At 40.2% G+C, this 24,933-nt stretch overlaps 1 protein-coding gene across 2 annotated transcripts in view; it reads right to left on the bottom strand.

The window, feature by feature from the left end:
* The window catches only part of dlgap4b (discs, large (Drosophila) homolog-associated protein 4b), a 92,136-nt gene extending 70,265 nt beyond the window's left edge, over positions 1 to 21,871 (bottom strand). For both annotated transcript variants that reach the window (XM_063910726.1, XM_063910725.1), the window contains exon 1: positions 21,556 to 21,871. The gene's annotated coding sequence lies outside the window, so the exon portion shown is untranslated. The remainder of the gene's footprint in view (positions 1 to 21,555) is intronic.
* Between the last annotated feature and the right edge of the window lie 3,062 nt (positions 21,872 to 24,933).

Raw genomic sequence — 24,933 nt, 5'->3', positions numbered from 1 at the left:
GATCCATCGGGCTCAAATTGTGAAAGAGTGGTTCAGGGAGCATGAGACATCATTTCCACACATGGATTGGCCACCACAGAGTCCAGACCTGAACCCGATTGAGAATCTTTGGTGGTGGAGAAGACTTTGAGTAGTGGTCCGAATCTCCCGTCATCAATACAAGATCAAAAAATTAATGCAAGACAGAAATAAATGTTGTGAAATTGCAGAAGCTTGTGGAAACGATGCCACAGCGAATGCGTGCCGTCATCAAAGCTAAAGGCGGTCCAACAAATATTACAGTGACCCTTTTTATTTATATAGCTGCCCAGTCTTATCAATGTGGTCCCAGACATTGAGAGGTCAATCTGTACTTCATATTTGTCCTTCACAAATTATTTTGTTTGGCCTTATAGCTACATGGTCATGGTCATCATTGTGCAGTAAAATATTTAACTTCAAATCTTTGAACCATCTTATTAGCAAGTGAACTTTTTCTCCCGACAATGATTTCTGACATTAGACCCATAAACAAGCGTGGCATATCGACTATCACTGTGGGTTCAGCGTCTCCCCTCTGCTTGCCCCCGTATACTCCTTGCTATGGTAACGACTCCTAATGACCATCATTGTGGCAACAGCTGTAGTCTTAGCAACAGTTGGCTAGTGCAGCTCTGTCACACTGAGACCAAAAACGAGAGGGCAGGAGGCTCTCTATCATCAGCCATCAGACAGAATATGCATCTGCGTCTGGTGAACCTCCTCTCAACCATCCATGTTTTGTTTTTTTTGTCCATCTGTCTCTTGCCCACTTTCCCTTCTGTATTCTCATCTGTCCCAGTATGTTATTGCCTCGTTTTCAATAGATAATTAACTGCTTAATGTTCTCCTCAAGCAAATGGATTCTCAGAGTCATAAATGTACAGATCGTTTCTATCAAGACAATTATTTCCCCCTTCTCTTGCTCTGTCTCTGCCCAGATTTACTCTCCAGCCCCTCATGCAACACTAATAGGACTACATTAACAATTATGACAAATCCAGCAGTCATCCATCTAAAAACAAAGCAGAAGAATTATGTTTTCACAACCTCCCCCCCTTCTATCAACCCAATTTTCACTCAGATCTTACCTTTTTCCCTTCCATCCATGCACACTATAATTTCCTCATATTGATTCCCCCTCTCAGTGTTTCTACCTCTCCATCTCTCACCCTATCATTTACTCCCCTATATCATACACACTCTCTCTCTCACCTATCAGTCTCTATCTTAAACCCTTCTCCCTCCTGCTCTGTCTCTCCATCAGCACCTCCCCCTGGGCCCTGAACGGCCGTTGTACCCCCATGAGCGAGAGCGCTGAGAGAGCCTTAAATATTGATGGCCCCAGTTGAAAGCCACCCCCTGCACACTCTGCAGGGGACACGGGGCCAGGGCCGCATTCAGGTAGAGTCAGAGTGGGTAAAGTTTAGCAAGAAATACGGGTATTTCTCAGCAGATGGAGGCGAGGTGGATTTTGACTGAGTGTGTGTGTGTTTCTGTGTTATCCCAGCAGCCAGCTGGCTTCTTCACAGGCATCCCCTGATTTGCTTCCAGGTGATCTGGACCTTCATGGTGTGTGTGTGTGGATGTAGTAAGTGGACGCCTCAGCTAGACATTTTCCAATACAATGTTCACAAATGTTTCTGTAAGATAGGTTTAAGACATGCATTAGGTTTGCTCTCAGCTGCATTGTTTATGCACCCCACCCCCCTTCCCACTCTTCTTTTTTTGCTTGTTTCACCATCTTCTTCCACCTCTCTTGACTCCTCTTTGCCCCCCAAAAACAAAACTCTTCATATGCTTCCTTTCTCATTATGGTCTCTTAAGTCACAATTCTTATTGTTGACTTATGTTCACATTCTTCTTTATTTGCATCCTCAATCCTCTCTGCTTGACTTGCTCTATCTGGTGAAGGTGACCTTGCCAAAGAGACCCATAAGAATCGCCATGGAGACAGCAACCAGCTAGGTTCTGCTAATGTGGGGTGAGGGGAAAAGGGGGAGGGGGCTTTAAAAAAAGAGAGTGGGAAAGAGAAAGCAATGGTGTAAAGGCAGCTTTACCAAAGATCTTATTTCAGAGGCTCTTGATTCATTGTCCAATCCCTCTGGTTTAGATTACTATAATATTGCCTTCTTCTTTACTCTCTCTCTGTCTGATTCTGCAGTGAACCGAGGGCAAACATGAAATGCTGCCCTGTTAAAAAGAATAATTAAATTGAATCAGATGTGAAGCAATGTGTCACGCTTATATTTTTCTAAAGCCCTTTTTTGTTTCAGAGGATCTGAGAGTAATTTTCACACTGATATCCGCTTCTTTTTAATTTATGGGAATTGCTGACTTGGTCAAAATAGAAATCTGTTCGCTCTACAATGTTGCAGTGAGGTTTATTAACACTGCAAGCTTATAAATAATGTCTAAACAATTCAGCAGTGTCATAAATTGCATTCAGCAGCAGTCTCTTTAGCTGGAATGTGCTGTCGCAGGGTTAGATATGTCAGTTCCCCAAGTCTGTTATGATCAAGATAAAGCTGGCAGAGCGTTTATACATCGTCTTTAATCTTAATGTGGTTAAGGAAGTCAGAGCTTCATTTTAAACCTTGTTGTGTAGTGAAGATGAGGTGGGTTTAAACCTCCTTCAAAACATGGAGATGCTGTTGCCGACTTGATTAAAAATTGATGAAGTGAGAAAAGCTGCAGATGTTCTGCAGCTCAGATATGTGCTATTTTCTTTGAGAAATTACTTTTGCTTCTCACATATCTAAGTTGGTTTGTTGAATATTGTTTTCATTAACTTCTACATTTAAATTTTCAAGGCAATTTATTGGTTTTCCATAAGAAGAATAAATAATTAACTAGACCCAGTTATCTCCTTGGATCTAAAATACAACAGGTCCAACTAATTTAGTCAGGCTCTCATTATGAGTTAATCAGTCAGCTTTGGGAAGAGTGCAACAACAACAACTGTTAAGACAAACAAAGACAATGTTTATAGCTGTTGTCATGTTGCGTTCCCAACATTGGCGTCTGCAGACAAAAAAATAGCTGAAACATTAAGCAATGTGAAGCCATTTAGATTAGCAGAACATGTGGTTTCTTTACTGTCCTCAGTTGTGGTGCTGGGGAAATGCAATCAGGCCTGCAATGCGTCACTCACACAGCCGTAGGCAGAGACATGCACAGCTGGCTATCAAAATTAGGGCATTGACTTTAAAATATGAGTAATACTTCACCCTAAAAACTCATTTGTAAAATGTTTGTATTCAATGCGAGACGACCACAGGGAGGGTTTGATCACCGTCAAAGCTCTCAGTGAAGTGAAGAGTTTCTGTCTGCTTTATCACAAACTGAAGTGCACACATCTGGATCTGGATATATCATTTACCATGGATTAGATCCCACTAAATGTCCAAGACCAGACTTGATGAGAAACCTAAGCATGAACTTTCTGTGTTTTATTCATAGTGGTGGTTCATGAGCAAAAACAACATTAATTCTCTGTGGTAAGACAAGCCTGCACCCAAAAGAGTAAAAACGAGAACAGATCTGAAAGCATGAAAAAAGCCATGTTAAATTATTTTTTAGTTAACTATTAAAGGCCCATGGCTGAGTCTTTCATTCGGTGTTCCCCTTTCAGTTCAGAAATGCGGCAGAGTAAAGAGTGTTTGCCTTGGATTCAGATTAGATCAGTTGAGTACATCTCTAAACAAACCACAATCACACAAAGTAAAGTTTCTCCCTTCCGCCAGCTGGTTGACAGAGTTAGAAATGAGTGCAAGGTTTGATGTGTTAAATAGTAAAGTAAGTAAACTATATTGTTATTTGTACAAAATAATGTGTTTGGCCACTTGAGGGGGAGAGGAATGATCAACAGTATATACAACATCACCTTTTAGGTTTATATGTGAAGCAAATAGTAACTTATTGAAGATGAAGATGAAGATTCAACTTTTATTGTCATTGCACAGAGTACAAGTACTAGGACAACGAAATGCGGTCTCTGCATTTGACCCATCCTAGTGTTAGGAGCAGTGGGCTGCCATTATGTACGGCGCCCGGGGAGCAGTGTAGGTAACCAGTGTCTTGCTCAGGGACACCACGGTGGCACTTGGTCTTTCGGGGACTTGAACTGGTGACCTTCCAGTTCCCAGGCCAAGCCCCTATGGACTTCGCCACCACCGCCCTTAGTTGAATGACCCAGCAAGAAACAAAGAAACATTGGCATCCACTTGGGGTCCACATGAACATTATACTGTATATTTCAACATCCAACATTCACAACCTTTATTTTGGGCTCCTGATGGAAATGTTTGTCTCTTTAGCAGCTAAATTATCCACTAAATTTACCAGCTAGTTGCTACCTTTGCCAGTAATGGGTCCTGTGAAGGTAGAGAACAGTGAGTTTATCATCTTGTGTATTTAAACAAAGGAGATGAGAGCGCTAACACTGAATCATTTAAAAAAGAAGTCAGTACAACCAAAATAACTCAAAGCTGCTAAAACGCTATAAATGAAGCTGAAAGGAAATGTATAGAGTGGTGATTCTTTGAAGGTTTATCATTACAAGAGACTCCTTTACACCTCATAGTATTGCATCCACAATACAAACATATTGATCAGCGCTTTTTTAAATAATACAATTTGTTGAGTATGAAAATATCTGTATAGTTTCATCATGGGCTCAAAATAAAATGTCACCTTATCTCAGGCAGCTCGGGAGAAAGTGGCTGGTTTTGTGTGCCATAATTACCTTAACTTAGTGTGTTTTGGTGAGAAAGCCAGTGTGCGCACGGTTAAAGTGTATGAGCATTTATTTGTGTCTGCTCGAGCACATGTAAGTTCTGAAAAAGGTCTGGCCTGTGTCTCCGCTGAATGAGAAATATTGTTTTCCCCCAGCTAACTGCGGAGGACTAGATGGACGATAGCAACTCTGTATCTCTGCCCCATCATTGACAAAGAGCGTTAGAGGGCACTTGATCGGAGAGAGAGTCAGAGTGAGGGACGCAGAGGGAGAAAAAAGGCTGTGAAAATGGGTAGGATGGGAAAGTAACATAAAAGGAGAACGTTTGAAAGGTAGAGGGAGAATGTAATTAAGTTTAGAACATGGCTTTTTGAAGCAAGTGATACCTTTCAACCTCACATGGTTCACAGTGATCTTTAAGCAACAACAATACCAGAAGGATGAGCTTTGTGCTAACAATGTAGCACAGATAATCAACACACGCAGCTCCACTCAAGCTGGCACATACAGTACGTTATCAAGTCCTTCAGAGCACTATAAGCAGTGCCATCTCCACACAATACAGCTTTTAGAGTAAAATCATTCAACTTACAATTCAATTGATAATGAGTTGGATTAAAATTCAGAATAGCAAAGATTGATTAATGTGACGGTGCTATGGTGTTGACCTCTGAACAGTGTGCTGTAAGGATTTGTTTATCATGAAAACAACAAATAACCGTAACCCAAAATACCCAGAACACAAATTATCAGTAGAGAGAAGTCGTATTCCTCATTTTCATTAAAAGAACATTTATACTATTGCAACAAATGAACTGTGTTTAAAAAACTACTGAATCAATCAAGCTTGCTGTAAATTCATACCCCATTACTGCGAAGATATTGTTGAACGTATAACATACAGCCCATTCATAACAGAAATATTTGAGAAAATGAAAGCTAAAAACAAATTGTTGTACACCTTAATTAATCAGCAGACAAAGTTGACAAACCTTGTTTTGACTTCAGGCACATGAATATTTTGCCATCCTTTTTATTGAGGTGTAAACTATGCAAACAGTAAGCAAACTAAATTAGCATTAAAACAGCACAAACTGGACCTGGGGCACACAACATTATAATTACATGGAGATAGCTCCACAGACTGAAACTGTTAGAAAAAGTTAACCTCAGGATAATAACAACTATGGGTACCTGAACATTGTTCAGCATGCAAAGCCCTGCCTCAGCAATCCACTTCAGCCTCCTGTCATTTCAAATGACTGCTTTGTAAAGTCATGTGGTGTTGGAACAACTGAAAATAAAACAATACTTCATTAAGCTACAGATTTGCTTTGAGAATGAAACAAAAACAGCCCAGAAGGTGGTGAAAATCTATACTACATTAAAGAGTATGTACATAATGTGTATCAGAATCGAAATCATAATCAAATAAAAATACACACATGAAGAAAACCTTCTTTGAGTAAGTACTAAGTACTAATTATTCACACATACTACTTTTCAAGGTGGAGAGGCTACCGATGTCACAGCCCTGTTCCTCAACCCTTTAAACCTCAAATATTTTCCCATAAATACACATCATGTGTCACCAAATTCAGTCGGTACTTTATGGTCTAAATTAGGTTGACTGTATAGGTATTTGGATGACCTGAATGTACCTCTGTGTGACCCTCTTTCTTGTCATCATGAATATTTTTTCGACCAGCAATGGATACAGCTGGTTGTGCATTAGCACACTAATGAGTAGACAAAGCTGGGTGAAAGAGGTCAGGCTTATCAGGCAAATGGATTTTTGGAATTTGTAGAGTACGCTAAAAGCATCCTAAAATTAAACTAGCTTTGCTATTTTTAGCCGCTCTAAAATTTTGACGAGTTTGACATTTCAAATGTTCCAGTGCAAGAGATGATAGAAACAGCTCCACAATAGTATGATGTTTATCCAGCAAACAGGGGCCGAGCCCCCTCAGAATACAGTGGCAACAACAATCACACATTTTCATCTGCCAGACCTGCGCACCAGCACTTTGCACATTCATGGTTACCATGGCTGGGATGCTTTTGTCACTGAGACAAACAGACAACACTTAAGTCTCACAGGCATTTTTGAAAGGCCAGTGGATGAAAACATCTGATATTCTGGGATTTCTGTGTGTGAATTGGATAAAATCAGGAGAATTAAACAGCCTTTTATGATGTGGTTTAACCCAAATACAATGTTAGATGACAGTTCAAGGTAAAACAAGTCTTTACAAAACATCCCTACCTGGTGGTAAAACGTTTCTGCCACACATGTTTTGTAAAGATTTCTACCTCAAGCCTGCAGTGTCAGTGCTGCAACTGAAGTGAGCCTTTATCTACCAGCATGGGCAACCCCTACAGGATTAACCGCCTATCCTTCTTAAATCTGCCCTCTGTGAAAAAAGTGTGACACAAGGTCTTGCAGAGATACGGTTTGTGCAGCACAAACATTTATAATAAACAACAGGCACTGTCAGGACCCCATCACTAGCAACGATCAACGGCCTAACTTCAACAGCTAGCGCTATCCTAGGGTTCAAATGTCAGATTGTCACAGCAATTTGCTAATCCTGTTGCAGATGTCACGCTGAGAAGTTGATCCTCTCTCTCCAGTTGTTGTGTGGAGTTGGCTTTGAGTGTGGTACTTTTCCTCTGAATAAATTATTCTTCTTGTTATCATTTTGAAAGAACAGACTTAATTGCTGTTTGAACAAAGACAAAAAAAAGAGACTTAAGTAGGTGAGCCTCAGAGAAGAATCTTCCTTTTTTCTTCCTCTTCTTATTTAACATACAAATCCCCAGCTATGGCATGTGCATGCAAGTTGAGTTTGTTCCTGATATCCTCTAGAAGAAAAACACAGAGTAAACGGTTTATTGTATGTATTCTCTCGAGCAGCTGTCTCTGGCATGATTATCCTGCCATTTCCAAATGCTAGAGCAGCAGGCCTGAAATAACTCGAAGATAAGGTGAATCATTTTCAAACTTTCGTTTTGGGGGAAATTCTTTGGAAGGAAAATTGACATAAATCAGGCCAAGAACGTGCAATATGTTCATTATACACATCCATGTTTTGGCCTTATATGAGTCAGCAATGACGAAATCCAGTCTTGTTAAACCAGACAACTCCCACATGTTTACCGCATTGCCGATGGCAGAGTGAAGCTAGTATAGAAATAAAATCTGATGGTTCCTTGTGTTGTCAGGACATGGTCCAGGTCATTATATAGGTCAAAAACAAGGACAGTGGCAGTTGCAGGAAGGGAGGGAGGGAGAAAAGGGGATGAGGGGGCAGAGAAAGGGATAGGAGAAGCAAAAAAGCAGAGAGAGTGCAGTGAAAAAAAAAGAGCAGGAATAAAGCAATAGCATTAAAAGAGACAGAAGCTGACCTCGGAGCAGCGTAGCATTAGCTTGCTCAGAACAGAGCATGGATCATCTGAGCAAATCAAAGCTTTCCACTTCAAAATGATCCACATTTGATAGCTTTCTATCAGCCAAATTGGAACATACAAGTCAAAAGCTCAACTGTCAACATATTTGCACATACTTGATGCACCCAGGCAAGGACACACACATGCAAATGTACATCCCTTCTTCTGTCCTCTCCCTCGACACATGCTTCCTGTCCATCATCAGAAGGGTACCAGTTAACCATCATGCTCTCACAGCTCTTGTCTATTCTGCCTAACCAAACCTGTCGTTCTGTCAAGGCTGCAGATTAACTGCAGAACAGTTTCCTCCTCAAGTCAATTTCACTGAGGTAGCGTTGAAATAGCCTGGCTATTTCTGGCCTCTAAGTGTATTAGTGTGCACATCCGTATGTGTGAATGCAGTGACCGGGTGTGGGAATTTCCACAGTCACAAGACAAGAGTCTGCACACCACACCTCCGTGATCGACTCATTACCTTTGTCATCCATTACTTGTCTTCTTCATCTATAAGCATAGATTTTCTCCTGTCCCCCTCGTCTCCTCATCGGAGCACCAGTCCAATTTCCACTGACAGCAGTGCTAGCAATTAGGTCATGAGTCGGCCTAAATAAAGCATGAGGAACTTGAGGCCTAGATTTGCTCTGTCATTTAAGAACATCAGAGGCGGCAATAAATTGCACATAAGCGACATGCAGAAAAAGGTTTAGACACAAAAGCATCAACATGTGCCTGATTTTAGGGGGTGTGTCAGAAGGCGTACCTTTTGGTTTATACTTTAGAGGAGTCGAGTGAGGGTTTGCATCAAATATGCATGGGCTCATGTGGCCGGGCTAACAGCCTCGGACAAGTGCAGAGTGTACTGCAGTTGTGAAGGTCGACAGCATCTTGGACACACACAGTGGGGGTCCAGATAGCTCAGCAGGATTGTGTGTGTGTGTGTGAATGCTGCTTATGACCTTGGTCACATGACATGACCTGTGAGATGTTAAATAAGTCAGTGGATTGACCAAAGCACTAACCCTAGAATAACCCTAGAGTCTGTCTTTGGTCACAGATCTTAAAACAGTAGTCATCAATTTTTCGGGACTGTGTGAAACATTACCCCATCGTTCAAACTGATGCCCCTTTACTCTTCCCTTCTATTTAAACTGTCCATGTAATAAAGGTAAAAGGGACAACATATTTCTTATATTAAAAACTAATTCAAGCAATCTTTATAGAGTTTATAATTACAAACAAATTCAGTTCAATATTAAATGTATCCAAAATATTACAACAGCATCCAATGCCTTGAGGCAGTGTGGCTGCTGAATCCAAAGACATGCTGGTCAAGATTACATGAGACTCGGTGCAGGGGAATTCACTCAAGGATAGGCACTTGTCACCACAGGAGGAGGAAGACACATGTCTGTCAATATAAAACAGCCTTAAGGCAACAATGAACATCCTGTAACAGCAACACTCTCTTGTATCAAAATTCCTCTGAGAAAAACAGGTCCTGTCATGGTGAAAACTGTTGTTGCCACTTAATCCGGCAGGAAAATATTCAGCATTTCTTTTTTTTTATCATTTCTTTTTTATTCGGTAAAAAATGCAATGTGCACAAAACGTTGTTTGTATCCAGCTAACTGGGAAACCAATGGCATATCAACCAGCCTCAGTTGAACACGATGTTGAGTACAAAATGAGCAACCTGTGGCCGTTAACATGTAAACTGAGAATGCAAAATGTTAAACATTATGTTTACAGCAGAACTCAAAGTGTCGTTTTGAGAATGTTAGCATGAAGACTTCAGAATTTAGCTCAAAGCATCAGTGTCAAAATACAGCCTCCCAAAGGCACTAGTATGGATTTAGACTTGTAGTCCTGTGACAGAAAAGAGATATAAAAACACACCCCGGTGGAAATTTGAAACATAAAACTGACACGACAACACAAATCATTGTATACACACACACTACACACATGCACACAAGACCCCCCCGCCCCCAAGGCAAAGAGCTCAGTCAATTCAAACTGTTCTTCACATTAAGTGCTGTAGTGGATGGATTCAGTGTTGTTCCCCTTCTCCAGTCAATTGATTCACCACGCTTGTGATTTAGCATCATTCCCCCAACCAATCTCTTTCTCTTTCTTTGTTGGCCTGTCACAGAAAGCGAACAATGTTAGGGGCCATTGATGGGACACGGTGCATGACTGGGAGCTCGACTGATGGAGACCACCAGTCACGCAGCAATTGCTACACCTTACATTGCAATATACCTGTCCCATTTAAAATGCATTGACATGATGTGCATTCAACATGGTGGCAGCGATTATGAGTGAAATGTGGAATGATTCAGCGGAAGCACACAACCATTTATAAAGATTACAATCCTTTTGCCCTGAGAGCATTTATCTTTGTTTTTTCATTATTTAAACCAATGCTCATGTTCACAATTTCATTATAATCTGCCCTGTAATGGCATTAAATTACTTTTTGAGCTGGCTGTATGCAGCTGGTACGCATGCAAAGCCCACACATACAATGAGCAAAGAAGAAATTAGGTCACACGCACTTAATATGGAGGTTACTTAATTCATATGAGATAGCAACAAAGAATACACTGACATAACATTAATAATATTGCAAATGCCTCGCAGTCATTGGCAGAAGGAATGAATACATTTGTATCAGAGTGGTTTATTAAGTGGACCTCTTTATCAAATGATCAATGGGGCCTGTTTAAAATTACAGCTACCATAGTGCATTATTATTGTAGTAAAATATAAAGCATAGATCATGCAGCGCTTAAAAGGTTTATGATATGCTCCGTGGTTAAATTTCTCTTCTCCCACACATGCTTTGTTATCTAGTGTGCAGCAGATTGCATGACAGCACATTTAATGGCGTGGGATTCTCAAAAGCAGGGGCAAAATGTCAACGTTGACATGTAGGGGCATGTACTCTCATTAGCTAAATTATAAGGGTTCACTTAGCTAAATGAACGCAGTTTTATTTACCCAACCTGCAATAAACTCCACCTTTATGAAGGTTATAATGTTAAGTATTTGTACGCTGTTTTAGTAAAGCTTTCATATCTGAACCCAATAACTGTTGGTATTATGATGATTAGACTCGGCAGGCAATACTTATTGTGTAGTGTTATGGTCAAGACCTTCATTTCTGTGCGTTGATCTTTTTTACAGTCCAATTAGCAACCTGAGACGTTGGATTTGGAGTTGACAGACATCGTCTTCAATCCAATTTACCTCTTTTTATGGAGCCATGCAAGGTAACATACATAACCTTACCTACATTATTAATTCTATTTTTATTATGCCCTTTTCCAAGTGCTTAATATTTCATTACATTACATCATTTAAGACATGTAATACATTGAATACTGTGGACAACAACCACAGGAGAAACTTAGTGTGAAGCATTTTTCCCAAGGACACTATGGCATGTTGACTACAGTGGGGGTCAAGGTGTGATTGAACCTGTGCTTCCCTGGTCCCTTAATCTGATGATCAGCACACTAAACCACTGCACTACAGCCGCCCCCAATGGTCAATATCAAGTAAAATAGCATCAGTATTCAATATAAACTCTAATATGGCTGTCCTGAAAGCAAATAATGAGTGGATTAAGTTGGATTTTTTTAATGCCAAGGAGAAATGGAGAATACTCTTTAAAAAATAGGGGTAGGTCATGACTTAAATCTTGGTCGGTATGACTTGTAAGGGTTGTGTTCAAGTACTCACAATGGTTGAGAATGGTATTATATGACTAATTTATTCCCCTTCCACAGTACAGAATGCAGCAGGCTGGATTTTAGCTGGCATACAGCTCTATCTTTGGCATCATTCACAGTTATACATGTTGAAGAATTCACTGTAAGGTTTGGCTGCTTCAGTGTGTGACATCTATCCTGTTGTTGTTGGTCTCTTACACTGTGAGCTTTAACCCATTTCTTTCTGGTCTACATACTTATTACATAAATACTGTAGCATCATCTCATTAACATCAGTCTTGTTTTATATTGTTAAATGAAAACATCAATTACAGTATGCACACTTAACTTCTACAGTGCAGAACAGAAAAACAGCAAGTAGTGTAATGTATTAATGTATCAAGACAAAAGTGCGTTCTGTCAAATCAATGGTTGATTGCTTCAGGACAAGAATCTAAAAATATTGAATTCAGATTACATTCATCTTCACTGCGCTCATCTGTTGTTTGTGGCTGTAAAAATATACAGGTTTAATAGGATAAATGCTCTAGTGCCGAAAGGGATTATTCTTTCCTTCACAACTTCGCCCAACGAGAGCGAGCCAGCAAGGTTAGCATGAATTAACTTTCTGGTGCTAAGCTACTGTGACGGTGCAAAAAAAAAGAGGGAGGATATGATTAGCTGCACTCTACTAAGATAAACCAAGGTTTCTTCAGGCCTTTCAATCAAGACCCGCTTATCAATTGACTTGCATACACAACCTTGTTAATCTTCTGTGACTGGATAAACACTGAGTGATGCAACTCTGAGGTTGCACACTGACAGATAACGGATGGTTGGATGACTTTCAGGTTACTGCAAAGTTATGGCTGGTGTCTTCACTAGATCTCTCTCTCCTAATAAAAAAAACTACCATATACTAGCATTTGACATATGATCACATCAGAAAGCCTAAACATCAAGTGCATGCTTTCCTCTTGTACAACAGTGTAATCGAGGGTACATTTGATCCATTTCTATTCAAATACATCAGCCAAAGTGGTCATTTTAAGTTTATTCCTGGAGATAGGCATGTGATACATGTTGATATACTGTATAGAGAAATGTATGTACACCAACGTATCGTATATGAATTATGCATCAAAAACAGCTAAAAATAAACCATGTTTGGATTTAGTACATATTTAAATGGGCATCATATTTTAACACAATAAAATGGTACTTTAGTTAGTGAGTAAAAGTGTCACTGTAAAGAGAAGAAAAGCCAACAAAGCCTTGATTGACAGTGAACGAGCACAATGACAGAGGATGAGAGCTTGACATCGATTGTGTTGGGATCTCTTTGTAGTCACAGTCCAAAGGCATAATTTATAGATCTATGGAAGTGAAAACACCACATTATGTGTATGTTTGTGTCTCCTGAGCTTTTGCACTTTCCATAGCTCTTTTGCTGTGGAGCTGGTATCTGAACATTTCGTTTTCCCACTTTTCTCCTTTCCTGTTTTTTTTTGTAACTCACTTTGATATCCTTTATGACTCACCCACAGGTCAGAGCTGCCGAGAACTCCAGTAATTACTCCAAAACAACTCATATCGAAAGCCAGGGCAGGTTTATTTATATTGTGTTCACAGAGCATAACAGTATTCGCATATGCAGAGAAGAACTCAAAAAATTCAAACCGTCAACTAGAACGCAGATGGGCTAATTATCATAATCACAATAAATAAAGAATCAAACCATAAGGCAAAGCTCTAGAAAAAAAAAAAGCAGTGAAAGCTGAGTTTTAATGTATCGACGGACTGGGAAGGCTCTTAATTGTGTCCTTCTTGGGTGCTCAATCTATATGGAGCAATCATACAAATCTAACCATACCATGATAACTTATTTTTTCAGTTGATTATTGTAGTATGCAATTTCACGGATATTGTATATTGTGAAAATAGCATTTTGATTTGTGCATGCTTTAAAAAAAGGAAAATAAGAAAGAGGAAGCCATGTATGGTGAAGATCGTTTGAATCAATTCACACAGTACAAAATAATATGCAGTGTGCATACATGTGTGCGGCCCGAGATACTGTATGTGCAGAGTCTCGCGTATAAACAAACACTTCACAAATCAATATCAAAGTGACCCTCTCCACATGCACACTGGTTATAATCATAGAGGAGACAACACTTCGCTCTCAGAGGCTGCACAAACTAATCAAATGAAGACTCAGGTCTGAACAAATTGACACTGTCATGCCTGCTCTATTAGTTACTTCTTGGTGTCCCGGCAAACAGCAGCGTGCAATCAAAGTCAGCATCATGTCAGGCAATTAGTGAGGGAAAGCAAACTCTCTCTGTATTCTCTTGCTGCCTGGTTCCTTCCGTCTCTCCAAAATCCTTAATTTGAGGCATGCTGTGTTATTTCTCCTGTGCTGAATGCCGTATCAGTTAATTCTCAATGTGTGGGGGAAAATCAGCCCGCTGTAACAATGCAATTATGCAACTTGGCTTACCCAGGCCCACACTGTATTTTTTTGTAGTAATAACGCTTGAGTTCTTTACTTTTTTTGTTGTATATGTTTTACTAATTGTTACGGGTGAAGTCTTTAGCTGTTAAATTGTTAAAATGAACAGGAAGTAATGAAATCTCTTTGCATTTGTTGGGCAATAAAACCAACCATAGAAGACCAGGGATAGAAATCAGCAAAACAAAACCCATTACATTTGATCTACTAAACCACCTGAGAAATCGTTTAGTGTAACTTTCCTGCCATTTGCACCACAGGCAACATAAACCATTTATTTTTGAGTGATTCTCTCAATATACAGATCACATGAAACTGAGAATGCAATGCCTTCCTTTTTTAACGTCAAAAACAGCAGGCTGTTAATGGGTTACTGTGAGGGAGGAAAACTATAAAAGGTATCGTAAACCAAAACATTTACCACCCACCTTTTCTAATTCAGCGAAACATATCGAGTTCATCTGTAATCACGTTTATCTGATGTGTGAACTGGGATTTTAGAGCTAACTATTGTAATAAACTGAAGTGAAGAAAAATGTCACAAGCTCACAATGTGTAATATATCAGTCAGACACCTTCTCCACCTGCATTACACAGGAAACACAAACACCATTGTTATGCAGAATTCACAGAGAATCTAAGTGAATCTATTCATCATAATATGTGTGTATGTTTGTTTGTTCCTGTTTTTTTGTTTGTGTGCGTTTGAAAAAGAGAGAGGGAGAGATGATAACAGAGCATTGTCAGTAGATTTAACAGGCAAATTGAACACAGAGCTCGGCCTCCTTTCTGCTTGTCCATGTGTCTTCTAATTTTATTATTCCACTTGCTTCTCTAGTGGGGGGTCTTGCATCTCAATGAGGCTCTGTCCAGCTTGGAAGTGGTCTCACTACTAATAAAGAACAATTCTCTCATGCTGTTAGAAAGACTGACTGGAGAAGAGGGGGCAGCAGTAGCCAAAGGTATCAGCGAAAGTGTGTGTGTTGGTTCAAAGAAGGATAAAAGAGAGAAGCTACAGCTAGGGGAAGGTTAGCTTAGATTGGCATACAGAGTGAGAGAGAGGCATGAAACAATAGAATGGATTATGTGCTAGAGTGTTTCTGTCAATCTTTATATAAGATTTAAAATGTGAATTGACATTTAATCTTAGCAGGCTATAGAACAAAACTCCGCCGAGTATTAAAGTAATCGTAGAGTTGAAAAGTAATCTAAAGGGGACAGTGGTTACTCATGTTCATCAGAGGAGACCGTCATTTCGCGGAAAAATTAGAAGTTTGCACTTAATGCAAATGGTACATAAGCAGAAGCTCACAAAGAATATGTCTGACAGCTGACGTATGCCTTGTATGTACGTACAAACTCGACTAGCACATCATATCTGAAACAGACCTGGATCCAATCACTTCATAGAAAACTGACAAACAACCACATTCATCAACAACATCTGACCTCACAAATTTCTATCACAATCTCAATTTCTGTAGGTAAAGCTAAATAAGTGGTTTGTATCTACCATTCAGCTCTCCATATTCTCGATATGCTGTGGGCCTGACAGGGACCTTTCTGTCTGTCAGGTTCCCGGGTCTACACCCCAACTGTTATGATTGAGCAGCTGACAGTTTGACCTCTTCCAACCAAGACGCATCTTCTGACTGCGGCCATTTTCTCACCATTATGTTTAGCTACGGGCCTGTGCCTGCCAGACACGGGGGGGGGGGGGGGGGGGGAGTAGTCGCTGAAGCTATCATTCATAGAACTGAGGAGGAAAGGATTAAGGCCAGTGAGAAAAAGCAGGAGAGAGAGGGGTCTGCATCTTAATGCGGGGCCTGAGTGTGGAACAGCCTTGTTATAAGGGGGCTCGGTGGAGAGGGGGGAGATGAAGTGGCTGGATGGGTTGGTAGGTGGCAGGATTAGGGTGAGGAAAAAAGGCTGATGCAGAAAACAAATTCAGGAAAAATGAGGATAAGTGGAAGAATTAAATAAAGAATGAATTCTCACTGCAAAACATAATGTACAGTAGGAACACATACTGCATAGTTACTTGTTATGTAACCCAACCACAGCTGCATTGAACAGACTCTGGCACAAAAAACAAAGTAATTTGTATTAAAACCATCGATGCCATTTTAATTTTCCTGTCTCTTCTCTTCTTTAAATAGAAACAGTTCAAATTCTAAAAGCCTTTTTTTGCCGTAGTTGTGGCATTTGGACAAGTTTGAGAAGTATATGCTACGAAAATACACAAGTCAACATTTCATAACGTATTGGTGGATATTTTGTTCCTGGTTTTTTATGAGGTCTGATATCCTCCAGAACATTAGGTCAGAGCTAAATAATTGAGTCAAATGTTTAAACAACATCAAGTGGCAAAGTTTCTCCAACCTCCAAACCAATGAAAGTGAAATCTGTATTCCTGAAAAGATCTTCTTCTTCTTTAACACTGGCTGACACGACTAGGAATTCATTACAGACACAGAGAAAAATGTCTTACACTTCAAAGGACTTCTGCATCACAATCAGACACAAACCACGGCTCACACAGACACACACCCCGGCTCACACAGACACACAAAACCAAACACAGAGACATATTCATGAGAACACACAAAGATAAACCTAACATAGATCTGTCATAACAACTTCTTACACACCATCGGCTTCATTAATATTGTTTTGCCTCACACTCTGTTAGGTAACAATTACAATCCCCTCAAAGAAAAAAATGATATTCTATCAGCCAAACAAGCTGAAAACAAAAAGTCTCTTGACAATCACTTTCCCGACAAACACAAAATAATTGCTGTTGCACACAGGATTTTAATCCAGATGCCAACGCAATAGAACATGTCGCATTCTTTGGGGTATTTGGTCTGTTAATCGCTTAAAGTTATCTGATGGATGGCACTGACACAAATAGAGTAACCACCTGACATTCACATCTTAATCCTTTTTCAATTTGCTTAATGTGTGTGTGTGTGTGTGTGTGTGTGTGTGTGTGTGTGTGTGTGTGTGTGTGTGTGTGTGTGTGTGTGTGTGTGTGTGTGTACTGTAGCTTTCATTTGGATGAAAACCTGAGAATCATTTGGATCTCTCCCAGGGCCAGGTATACATTTGTTGACCGTAGGTGGGTGTTTTGCATAATTTTAAGTGGTAGATCTTTAAAAAAGTGAATAATTATCCACACAGTTTAAGTTGACAGAATATATTAAGTGGAGAGCCAGGGAGCAAAGATTCTCCTCAGTGAATAAAATGCATTTCTAATAGGCGGCCGATAAACACTTGACAAATCAGTATGCAAACTTTGTACAATGTTTCTTTTACCATGTCTGACCAGGGCACTAATGCAGGATTGCATCAACTAAAATGTTCATGAAAATATTAGCATTACCGCACTATGCTTATCCAACCAATTCTGTCTTTCCCTAACTTACCCCTCTGTCCCTGACATATTTGCTATGCACAAACACTGCAGGAGAAATCAATCGAAAACACAGCCAGTGAATGGCACTAATAATCTGCAGTTTTTCTGAATGAATTAGTTCGACAAGTGGGTTGTAATTCCTCCCTTTTTGCAGTGCTAACAAGCGTCACGCCAACCACGGTAGTCATGTCATGTTGTGTGCAGAATTACAACAGCCTCAGTGGTAAAGCATCCCCTGTGCCAACCCTCGTGTCCCAGTCCAGACCAGCTAGCATGGCTATTAGCTGCAGGGTAAGTGAAAAGAGGGACACCCATTATTAAGCCTGCCACCTTCCGGAAAGCGAGACGTAAGGTTTAATTAGGATTCTGTTATGTTTTTGACTCGTGGAGGAGGCTTTAATTGATGTCAAAAATGTCTTACTGCATGACAGCTATCCCCAAAATACACTACTGTGACTTCAAGATGGAGAAGTGGAAGGCTGGGAGTGGGTGGGGTGCACAATCAAACCTTTGATTTTAGATAAAGATAAAGTCAGCAAATTTGTGCTCATGACAGCTGAAATGTGAAAGTCTGACAGGTGAAAAAGTAAAGTAAGCAAAACGAGGAAAGAGACTTGCAGCAGTGACACTTGCACATTTTCTAAAATGACACATTTTGTGAGCGGATGGGTGCGAAATGTGCCACGACTTAATCTGAATGACTAACATTTCTTTCATTCATTTCTGTTATTCTTGTTGGCAATCACTCAGTTTAAGGAACAAAATCCTGAAGTCTACTTTGCTTGCATCCAGTTTCCTAACAATATTCTTGAGATTTTTGCACATCAACTATAATAAGGACAGTAAGCTTGGTGTTAAATTTCCCACGGGATTTTTTTTTTTATAAGGGTGAATAACTTGTGGCAAACAGAGAGCAAAAAGGGGGTATATTCTTGACTTTTTTCAATGTGGTGGTGGGTGGTTATACCTGCCATGGAGAGCAAAGAAACAAATGTGATGTCTTTTTTAGCTCTCAAATGAAAACAGTGTGTTCTTCATCCGAAAAACAACCTGTACCAATAACTCAAATAGATGTGAAGCTGTGATCTATTTTAGAGACGCTTTATAAAAACAAGTAAAAGGACACAGAGATATGAAAGATTTGGTTTCTTCTGCACCAACACAGTTTCCAACCATGGGGGAATGACGACATCTTATCTCTCTAGTGAGGTCGTTTAAATATAGACTTCTGCTACTTTATCTGTTTCTGCAGCTTCAGTCTGTTGATACATGATCCTACACTTCATTTTATGTTTTCATCTTTGGATTTCAGCAGTGGTGACAGCAACTTTTTGTTCTAAACTTTTTCTATAAGATGCCAACATTGTAACCTATATTTTCTGCAGTAACATTAAAGCATCCACTTAAACATTAATTATGACTGCACCCACACACTCCCAACACAGTGACGTTTTATCTGCAGAAACACAAGAGCAAAATATTTTTCCCAAAATCCCCATCACGCCTTCATTCCCTTATTGATGCAATATGGTGTAATCAAGCCCCCCCTGACTGAGCGGTGGAATACACACCTCTGACTCTGCAGATATTTAATACAGGACCACTCTATACATTATAAATGGCCCTCTGCAATATAGCATCCTTCTAAAATGAAGCCACTGCGCAAGTAGAGAAAATAAAAATGACCTGCCCTTGGTATCCGGCTGGGGTTTGGGAGTTTAATTATTGTGCTCTTTCTTTCTGTCCATAATATGTCACATGACACTCAGACGTTGGTAACATATACATAAACAAACAGATAACCTTATTCTAAGGTCAAAGAGGGGTCATAATATGCTGGAAACAACAACAAGTCAAGATGAAGTGCAGAATGTCAACAATGACCCAAGAAACTAAACACAGACAGCCTAAGTGTGACACAGACATGATGCACAGAATAGGGAAGTGCAAAGACCACCGATTTGATCACATAATATCCAACATGGCTGTTAGCTGGTGTGCTTCTTTTTGTGTGCGTGTGTGACAGAGACAAGCAGAGAGGGCAGAGTGCCACTGAGAATGATGAGATGCGATGAGACACAGTTTGAGTGAGTGCATACTAGCAGGAGGAAGAGAGAGGTGAAAGAGAGTGTGTAAAAGTGGACGAGAGAGCGGGCGGGAAGATGGACATAAATGGCTGTGAGGTAACATATCCTGCTTTTTTTACTCTCATTTTTTTTGCAGCTGAAGCAAATTGAGGCCACTAACACAGCAGTTAGGGTGCTTTTCAGGTCACTCAAAAGGCTGCGCTAAAAGGGTAGCTAGACCTAAATCCATTAATTTGATGGAATGAAAGACACCGCATCATACTAACAGATCCACGCCAGTTGTAGTACATCAAGTGATTACAACTCATCTTGTGTCATCTACAACAAAGTTAATGTAATTAAACTGCGGAAAAATACTATTGATTTATCTTGATTAGTATCCTTGGCTGAGCACTGCTGGGTCTGGATCAATTAATGATGTTGCCTCCTTCAAAGTGACACAGAGAGACAGCAAATCCATCTTATTCTGCTTGTCAGTTTTTTGTCAATATCTTATTTTCGGGTATCTCTATACTCAATATGTTTGAGCTGGCCCTGCTCATCCCTGGTGTGGGAAACTGAATGACTGCTGAGTGGACGGAGCTGGACGGGTGATTCATATGAGTTTTTGGATTCACTGACCTTGTAAATACTGGAGTGGGATCCTGAGCTAAATCATCATCTCTAAAAGTAGGCCTCATGTTACAATTCACCAGTGGCCACATGGTGGCCTTCTTTCCTTTTCTGATTCCCTTGAAAGACACCCACATTTGCAGAAACTAGTCTTCCACTAAATTCAATGTCTTTCATTCCCAAAAAAACACTGATATTGTTTATCACAAATCTCTACAACAAGTACAGAAAAAGCTACTTGATTCACTCTTTTATGGGATTCATGCTTTTATTGGGTAACCAATAAAAGCATGCCTCTTGACCATTGGAGATATAACAAGTCTCTAGTTTCCTTTGGGCCACCTGACATTGGTGGAGTGTAGGCTAGAATTTTTTCTTGGAGGACAGGCTGTTTCGTATTGTATTGCAACACATTCTGTGAGAAATACACTCATTCCACACATAAAGACATTTTTGTTTTTGTGGCACAATGCACTCAGACTCATTCAATTTGACTACTTACTAATACTGTTCACACAAAAGGGAGGGAATTAACCCTTTAGTCTGAGCTAAACATCTTATTGACCCAATCTGACAATTCACAATGTCCATGCCATCAAAGACTCCAAACCTCTAGTACGCATTTCTTTAACTGCCAAAAATACAATTGCTGAGAAAACCGTGGAGGAGGAGCTGAATCATTTCAGTCACACATCACAACATCACACAGACAGATCGCCCACTGTTGTTTTGTGTAACCACATACACACCTGCAAACCCGACATCCTGCCAAATGTTCAAGAAACAGCCTGCATGTCTTTTAAACCCGCAAAGGCGCAGTTAAATACTGGCTCCAAAACAGCGTTTGGATTCAGCATGAGTCATCCAATTTGGACGAAATGTTCATTCCTCAAAGATATTTCACTAGATAAGTGAACAGATATCTATTCCGTTGGCGAAGAATGGGCTAATAAACACAAACATCGAGCATTAATTCAACAGTTTTGGAGCCGTTTTACCTTCGGGTGAGAGCTCCTCTTGAAAATTGGGGAAGACGGCTTGGCGGATTTATCCGCGTTTTGTCCGTAACTTCCCGAGCAGGGCATCTGTTTTCGAAGACGCGTAGATAGAAAAAGAAGAGGAGGAGGGAGAAGAAGTAAACACTAGTGAGCCTCACTGATGAAACAGCAGCGGCTGCGTTTTCCGTTGACAAACCGGCCGGTATGTGTCCTTTCAAGCCTTAATTGTCCGGTGAGTTTGTGTGTCTCCGGCGGGGGGAAAAACAAGAGCCGCGGTCCACAGCCGTCTCCATACCGAGCTTTACATTCACCTCAACGTAAGGATACTAAAGACAGAACAGAGAGAACTGCCTCCGTCTGTCAGGAGAGCAGACACTGAGACGCTGCTGCAACCAACCAACAAACTCCAGCGCGAGAGAGAGAGCGAGAGAGAGGGGGAGCGACGATCCCAAGTGAAAGGCTTCAGTGTATTTAGGCTACCAGTCATTCACAGCCACTTGTATGAAGACGATTTAATTTAAATGACTTTTCCAATGTTATTTCCGTGTTTTCTATTTTTGTAGGCCTTCTTTAAATAACCATTCTGATAAACATGTTTAGTTTTAGCATGCGATTGTGCACTGTTTCAGGCAGCCACTGGCCTTCATTCATTTCCAGTTATTACATCAGGTCTGCATAAAAAGGGTTAATAAAAGGTGAATATTGCAATCCGATAAAATTGAGCGAGTTACAAAAAGCATACATAAAAACAAGGATAATCAAAATTGATGTAGGCGAGTCAGCTCTGAAAATACAAAATCCGGCATTTCCCATAATGCATCATGTGTCACAATACCAACATTGTAACCTTTTAAGACCCTCCCGCATCTTTCAGACCCAACGCCGTATTTTCTGCCTGTGATGACCCTGGTGACATCGTCAGGGGTATTCTCCCATCCATGTCAACACTCTTAGAAAAACCATAAGACATTTCTTACAGCTTTCCCTCAAGCTGAGTAGTACTCATCATATTGTGAAATAAACTGCCTTTATGTGTAAAACCAGTGGAGTGCCCCTTAAATGGTGGTCTTAGTTTTATTATTATTATGGATCTGCATATGAAATGTATTACAAAATATGGTAATGATATTGGGACTTGCAGCCTTCATTACGTCACTCTGATGGATTACACAACATCAGCTTGTATCAAGAGACTGCTAATAGAGTTCACAGTAGAAATGATGGAAGCCAATGGCTATTTGTAAGTGTAGGGCATATGCATAACAATATGTGTGACAGCACAACTTGCATACAAATATGTTCAGCAGAGAAATGTATAGGATTACAGGATTTGTAGTTGAGGTAAAACAAAAAAAGAACATTAGGTGTAAGCAAACTTCCATGGGTGCATTGCTCTGGTATAGCATTAAGCTAATCGTATGTTAAGCAAATTTACAGGGGAAGAAAGAAAATGTGTTCTCAGTCAATTCTCGCACGAGGTGTTGATTGTTGTCTCACATTAGGGAAAACGGGCAACCATGCTGAATACAAAACAAGACTGTAAATCAGCCCATCTGTTATTATCAGATTGATCGTTGGATGAAGCAAATTACATTCATTTTGTCACCCTCTGCGTTAGCACTGTAAGGAGTCTCTATGTTACGCCAATAAAGCACAGACTGAGGTGAACTCAAATAGAGCCAAAGACAGAGAGATATGAAATGGATTCAGGACCACGGACAGCTCACTGCGACTAACTAGGCCAAACACTTTCCTCTTGTTATTGCTGCCACTTCTTGTATCATGTCAAACTAAATTCAGCACTGAACAGACTAAAGATATGCCGAAATGAGGGCGGTTGTACTATAATACAACTATTACTTCCACAAACTACTGGAACTGATCACACAGGATAAATGCGCTTAACATCTCAAAGACAGGAAGGAATTTGAAGTGTGAGGCGACATCAAACAAGGTTTATTCTAGCTAATGCAGCAGGCGGAGCACAGGTCTATTGCTTTATTATAGGCCTGCTTCCACCTGTCACACTTGATCGCTCCTATCCCTGGGAGGTGAAGGCCAGGGAGAAAATAAGTATTCCTTAAAAGGTCGGCATTTACCTTGATGTACTACAAAGGCACACACAGGAGCTCTTTCTCCCACGCACAGGAACGCGCACACACACAAAGTCAGAATAACCTCATTTATAATTCTTTCTGAATTACTAATTCAGAAAGAAATTCAGAAAGAAATAATTACTTTTTTAAAATATCTTTTGTATATTAAGTACATTGCTTTGAATTATGACTGTTTTAACTGATCTTTGATGTAATAACAATTTTGTCTCTGAAGTAAAATTATCCTCAGTGGGTTGGAATGTTACTAGTGCAATAGTGCGATGTGGATCTATTCTAAAGCACTGCGCTCTCTTTCTCTCCCTCTTGATGAATTTCTGCAGTCTACAGTAACCACTTTTCTCCAAAGAGGGCAAGTTGTTCATTGATTAGTCTTCCATCAGACCTCCCTTCAAGTACTTTAAGGCAAACATTTTAAACTGAACTGGTAATGAAGTGACTTCTCTGCTGCTGTACTACACTTTCTCTAGGACACAAGGATCTACTCACTCTCTCCCCAAAATCAAATCAGAGCATTGCTGAAATGTCTACAGAATGCTGCAGCGGCTGCTTGGAGCACACCAAGCTGTGGCTGTTTTGATTTTGTGGTAAATTACTGATCAGTGAACAGAGTCGTGTGGCTCCTGTGACATGTTGACCTATGTAACAAAGATTTTCTTTCCGTCAGAAACACATAAACAAGTCTCCTGGCCCCTGAAAAATGTAATTATTGCAGCAAACCACACTCTACTGAAAATGAAGGTAAGGTGAAAGAGGTGTCAAGCGTTGTGAATTTCCAATTCACATTCCTTTTTGTGCTATGCAGAGGAGTAGCTGGAGTCACTGAAGGAGACAGTCCAATAATAAAAGCCCTCAAGACTTAGGCTTGAAGCCATAATGCATGGCAGGCAGCTCTGCACATATTCTGATCATGTCTGCTGCAACATGAAACCTGCAGATAAGCATGTGAATCAAAGCAGCTCCTTACTGCTCTCCCGCTCCCTAAGCATGTCTTCCAGCAGCATTTGTGAAGAGGGAAACATGAGGGGAGGATTACCTGTGTGTCTGTGTGTGTGTGTGTGTGTGTGTGTGGTGTGTGTGTGTGTGTGTGTATGTGTGTGTGTGTGTGTGTGTGTGAGAGAGAGAGAGACAGGGTAATCACAAGTAATCAAACACCTTAATAGGCATCTATTTGAACTTCTCCACAGCTTTACAAGGTAGCAGTGTCTATTAGGCCATCAAAATATATAAAACAAACATTCATTTACACTTCAGCTTATCTAAC

Source organism: Eleginops maclovinus, chromosome 20, assembly GCF_036324505.1.
Source record: "Eleginops maclovinus isolate JMC-PN-2008 ecotype Puerto Natales chromosome 20, JC_Emac_rtc_rv5, whole genome shotgun sequence".
NCBI lineage: Eukaryota > Metazoa > Chordata > Actinopteri > Perciformes > Eleginopidae > Eleginops > Eleginops maclovinus.
The sequence above is the reverse complement of the archived record's forward strand: the minus strand, read 5'-3'. Positions and strand labels throughout refer to the sequence as shown.